Source organism: Leuresthes tenuis, unplaced genomic scaffold (genome assembly GCF_036924035.1).
Source record: "Leuresthes tenuis unplaced genomic scaffold, fLeuTen1.0.hap1 SCAF_16, whole genome shotgun sequence".
Classification (NCBI taxonomy): Eukaryota; Metazoa; Chordata; class Actinopteri; order Atheriniformes; family Atherinopsidae; genus Leuresthes; species Leuresthes tenuis.
Window position 1 is genome coordinate 30,840,623 of NW_027325370.1, and position 5,882 is coordinate 30,846,504.

A 5,882-nucleotide genomic window follows, 5' to 3' on the forward strand; every position below is an offset into this window, starting at 1 on the left:
ATAAATAAAAATTTACTTTACGTACTTTAAACATAGTGATTTAAGATTCAAGCGTTTATTGTCATATATACAGTACATGTTAGAAACACGTTCCTGTACAATGAGATTCTTCCTTTGCTGTCTGCAAGAATGCTGATAGACTGAAAGGGCACAATTGAATAAAAAAGACACAATAAAGTAAAAGGGCAGCAAGTTCAAAAATACAGTAGGAATATAAATACTTAAGTATATACAATAGGAAATAACACTGCTATAGCTGTGCATGTGTGCAGAAGTTCAACACGGCTCAACACAAGATCAACAGTGCAGGAGTGCAATAATACTTTAAATGTACTGGGTGCTATAATGATACAAGTCCAGTGTGTGCAGTTCACTGAGGTAGAGAAGTAGTGGAGTATTGTCCTCCTCAGAAAGTACAGCCGTTGTTGAGCCCTCTTGACCAGCTGTGTGGTGTTTAGTGTCCAGGTTGACCAGGTCCTCACTGATGTGGACATCCAGGTACTTGAAGGTGCTCATCGTTTTCACTTCAGGTTCTTGGATGAACAGTGGCCAATGAAGTCTCCTTGTCTTCCCCATGTCCACTATCATCTCCTTCGTCTTCTCTGTGTTGAGGGTGAGATTATTCTCATCACACCACGCCACCAGTCTGTCCACCTCCCTCTTGTAGGCTGCTTTTTCCTCCCCAGTGATGCGGCCAATCTCTGCGGTGTCGTCAGCAAACGGCGGGATGGGGCTGAGGACACATCCTTGTAGGGTGCCAGTGTGTGTAGTTATGCTGGCTGAGGTCTTTGTACCAATCCTGACAGACTGGGGCCTGCCTATCAGGAAGTCCAGGATCCAGTCACAGAGGGTGGGATACAGGCCAAGTGTGAACAGTTTGTGGGTGAGTTTGTGAGTGATGACCATATTGAAGGCGGAGCTGTAGTCAATAAAGAGCATCCTGATGTAGGAGTCTTTGTTTTCCAGATGGGAGAAGAAGTGGTGGAGGGCATTACAATGGTGTCTGAGGTCGACCTATTGGGCCAGTAGCCATATTGCAGGGGATCCAGGATATCTGGGATACTGTTTTGAATGTGGGCCAGAACCACTCTCACCACGCTATGATTCGAAATAGAGTGCTACTGGCAGATGTGTGGGTTCTTCTTGGGGAGGGGGACGATGGTTGTGTTCTTGAAGCAGATGGGAATGGTGCTTTGGCTGAGGGAAAGGTTGAAAATGGACAACCAGTTCGTTGGCACATGCTCTGAGGGTCCACACCGGAATGTTGTCTGGTCCTGCTGCCTTGCAGGGGCTTGATCTTCCTCAGTGCTTATTGTACTTGTCTTGTTGAAACTGTACAACTGTTCAAAGGTGTTTTTGCCAGTTTAACATAGATGTCTTCCTTGACTCCTCTCTCAAACCTTCTGTCTTCTCTGTCCAGAATGTGGACATTACTGTCCTCAAAGTGTCCCTTTTCCTTCAAATGTAGGTGCTCTGCTGGGTCTGGACCTGAAGAGGTGGCTGTCCTATGTTGTGTCATTAGCTTGTGGAGCTGTTTGGTCTCTTCTGTGTACAGACACACACTCCTCGCTGCACTGCACTGCATACATGACACCACTTAGTTTTGGTTTGGGTGTTTTGTCCTTTGGGTGAAGCAGTCTCTGTCTGAGTGCACCGGAATGTCATGTTTGGAGAAGTTTCTCTGAGACTGCTGCAACATATGGAATTACAGTATGTTTGAGACTGTTCCTCTTAGCTTCTTTACTAGTGTGGTTTGGTCCATTTGTCTTTGCTGATGTGACAAAGGCCCAGTATGGGTATCCACAGGTTTTGACCCAGGTGTCGTCCACATATCTGAACCAGTGGCTTGCTGCTGTTCCTTTGTATGAGCTCAGTGCTTTGCTTTCCTCTTCCTCCATACAAAATTTGCCACAACGGGGGACACTGGAGATCCCATGGCACAGCCGTGCTTCTGTCCGTAGAAACAGTCATTGTATTTGAAATAGGTGGTGGAGAGGTACAACAGGACACAGATCTGATCAGGACTGAAGCTGGTTCTGTCGCTCAGTGAGACCTCTTGCTGCAGTCGTTTCCTGACAGTCTCCACTGCTGCTGAAAACAGTATGCAGGTAAAAAGTGAGGTCACGTCAATGGTTTCACTTCGGGACAGTTTCAGATGTTGGATCTTCTTCGCAAAGTCTGTGAAGTTCTGTATATGACGCAGAGTGTTTCCTACCAGTGCTAAGATGGAGGCAAGGTGTTTAGCAATGTTATAGGTGACCGAGTTGATGCTACTGATCATGGGTCTGAGTGGGACTCCCTCCGTGTGTATCCTGGGCAGTCCATAGATACACGGTGTGGCGTCCCCAGGGTAATGTCTGTGGTAGAAGGAGCGGTCGATGACTTTGTCCTATTCCAGGTCTTGAAGGTAATCTGTGACTTTCTTCTTAGAGTTGTTGTGGGGTCCCTTCTCAGGGCTTCATATGAGGTGTTATCACTCAGCTATGTTATTTTTCTGTGATAATTGGCTGTGTTGAGAACCACAGAGCATCTTCCCTTGTCAGGTGACAGAATGGGGATGTTTTGGTCTCTGCTGAGAGATGTCACTGCCTTCCTTTCCTGTGGTGTGAGATTGGAGGGAGGACTTTTAGTTCTGGAGAGGGCTGCTGTTACCTTCATACGTAGCAGTTCTGCCTCTGCCTCAGAGATTTTGTTATTCCTTATTGCATATTCAGTAGCTGTAATGAGGTCCACCACTGGCAGTTGTTGTGGACAACAACTGTTGAGTCCTTTGGCTAACACATCCTTTTCTGGAAGGGGGAGGTCCCTATCCGATAAGTTCTTCACACAGTGGTCTTGAATGTCCGTGTCTGTCGTGTCAGCATTTCTGCATTTGGCATTCATTACTCTTGTCATGTTATTAAAGCTGTGCCTTTTTAGTGAAGCTGTTGTGGACAACAACTGTTGAGTCCTTTGGCTAACACATCCTTTTCTGGAAGGGGGAGGTCCCTATCCGATAAGTTCTTCACACAGTGGTCTTGAATGTCCGTGTCTGTCGTGTCAGCATTTCTGCATTTGGCATTCATTACTCTTGTCATGTTATTAAAGCTGTGCCTTTTTAGTGAAGCTACAAAGTCATTATCAGTTGTGAATGATTGTGAAACTGTCTGGGAGGAGAGACCATGCTGCATTGTAGGTGCTGGGAATGTGAAACCTGAGGCCGCCTCCTCTGTTCAAAGATGTTTTTCCAGTTTAACATAGATGACTTCCTTGACTCCTTCTTCAAACCATCTGTCTTCTCTGTCCAGAACGTGTACATTACTGTCCTCAAAAGAGTGTCCGCTGACCAGTGATTTGATTGCTGAGGACCAGGACTAAGCATGTTTCCAATCAACAGCCTTTTTTCAGTTTGGCTGTGTAGCTGAATCACCTGGCAGATTATGATGTCACAGCGCAGCGGGAAGAGATTCAGACCTTTATCTGGAGCCAGTGATCACAGTCAGGATTAAGTGCGTGTAGGTGACAGTCTGTGGCAACTGATTGCTCAGACTCACCAGAATTGAGTTAAAGCAGTCATGCTGGCTTCTCACCTACAGACCTTACAAAAATGAAAGCGGATTTTTACTGTCTGCAGATGACTACTTCAAAGATAATGACAGGCATCTAAGAGAAGCTTGTTTTCAGTCATTTGGTAAGAAAATCAATGTCATGTTACTATTGTCTGTGAAGATAATGAAGTGTCAGCCCAAAACGGGTTTAATATCATAAGAAAAAACCCCAGAGAGGTTTATACTTTATATTTACTGAAGATATATTTCATTTTAAAACCCTTTTTTCCTAGATTTTGTTTGATGCCCATAACAACCACTAGCCAAGATGAAGGTGAAATGGACCATGCTCAGCATGATTGTCTTTTTCCTGCTTTCTGTGGTCATGACCTGCTGCTTCATATGGCAGTATAAGATGCCAAAGTTAAAGCCAGGTAAGGAGCATTTTACACAGAGACTCTTTAATAGTCTAGCATTTTCTAACCTGTGTCTGTGTTTCTACCTTCTTTTGCCCCGTTGGTGTAATTGCTTATTTGAAGTAGCTGCAACAGGATTACACAAAGATAGAAATAGCAGTAGGATTAGCAACAGCGTTGAAGTAGACTTAATCACATTTAAAGACGAACAGTGTAAGAAGGACAGTGTAGAGAGGTTTGATTTTCCAAATCACAAATAGCTCAGCTACCTCTGAGATGTTTTGAGCGTTGGTCAAACACACAGACCCTGAAAAAATGAATAAGTCACATATGGCCCTTTTCCATTACATAGTTTAGCACAGCTTGATTCAACTCTTCTCTGGTTTCTTACTTTTCCATTGTAAAGAACATGGATACCTGGATATTGTTTAAAATGAGGAAATAAACTTGGGAAGATACTTAGGTGGTCATGGGATCTTCACCCCACACAAAATGAATGAATAAATTAATCATCTTTAAGCATATTTACACCACCTAATCTGTTGGATTATTTCAGAAACAGCTCTCTAGTGAAATGTATGCAAGACTATTTCATATTAGAAATTACATTTATGAATACCTTTTCTAGCATAAACTGATTGTTGAATTCCATTTTTATATCAATCTATAGTCACCAATTCATATAAATGAAATAAATCTCCAAGTCCTCAGAATATGATTTGAATGATTAAACCTGGTTAAACAATGTAAGACTTGAAGGCTGCTATTTTCAGTGTTACTGGTGTTTGTCTGCTGGGTATGTAGGAGCAGGGGAGGGATGGCGGGTTTATAGTTTTTGTTGTGTTTATCCTGTCATCCTTTGTGTTGCAAATGTTCCATAAGAAGTGCCATACACATCAAATTTGATTACAGTTTAACAGTTTGCATGGATGAACTGGCCTCGCCACAGCTAACCATTGCTGTGCAATGTGTCTGACACAGGTTTGGGTCAAACAGAATGAATAATCATGAATCTAAACTGATAAATATATACTCTACCATTTTAATTCACAAGCACAATAGTGTTTTTGGAAGCTCAACTTTTCCTATATTGTATGCCTAGTAAGAGAGCTTGCTTAAGCAAAATAACATGTTCCTTATCGTTGCAAACGGTCTCCTGTCTGGACTGACGAATCTGATCAAGAGCAGTAGTATGCTGCAGGGGATGGAATGAGCATATGCAAAGGGAAGACTTCAAATATGATAAAGTTATTCATTGCTTGTACTTGTCAGTTGCTGAAGATGGTAAATATGCTACTAAGCTATATTTACTCAATTTCAGGAACTTTTTAATAGTAAATTTATTCTTTCAAAAGCACAACTTTGCCCCCATAATTGAACAAAGAGGATGCATTTATTCCACTAGCTTCACTGATCAGGTGCTTTCAGTTAACTGTACCATGTATCAGCTACTTTTTCATTAGGCCCACTTCATCAGCTGAGACCCCAAAGTGAACTGAACTGATACTAAATGTTAATGTGAGAACACTGTTACAACCTGTTAATCACCTGTTACAACATTCTGCAGCAAGATTAGTGGGTGGATTAGGGTTAGTCCTGCATACAGGGCCCACCTACACTCTGAAGAAGAAAGTCTGTACAAATCTGTGGAAACGGATAGCAAAACAAGACATGCACATGCCATCAGTGTGTACAGGTGTGCATGAGTTATGAATCAATGAACATGTTCATAAACTGACCTTACAGATTTATACTTGTGTAGCATGACATGATAGAATATAAAGGATTTACAAATAGTATTCTCACTATCTAAATAAATCTTAATTAACCTCGTATATGTGGGCACCTCCTTCAAAAGAAGGAAAAAGACAGAATCTGGTATGTTAAAATTAATGTTAAGCAGTCTCAAAGCCACACTTCTCATTTTAATTGACCGAAA

General features: G+C 42.3%; 1 pseudogene; it reads right to left on the reverse strand.

Moving 5' to 3' along the window:
* Positions 1-324: 324 nt before the first annotated feature.
* On the reverse strand, positions 325-2,883 carry LOC140271918 (uncharacterized; annotated as a pseudogene).
* Positions 2,884-5,882: the final 2,999 nt, after the last annotated feature.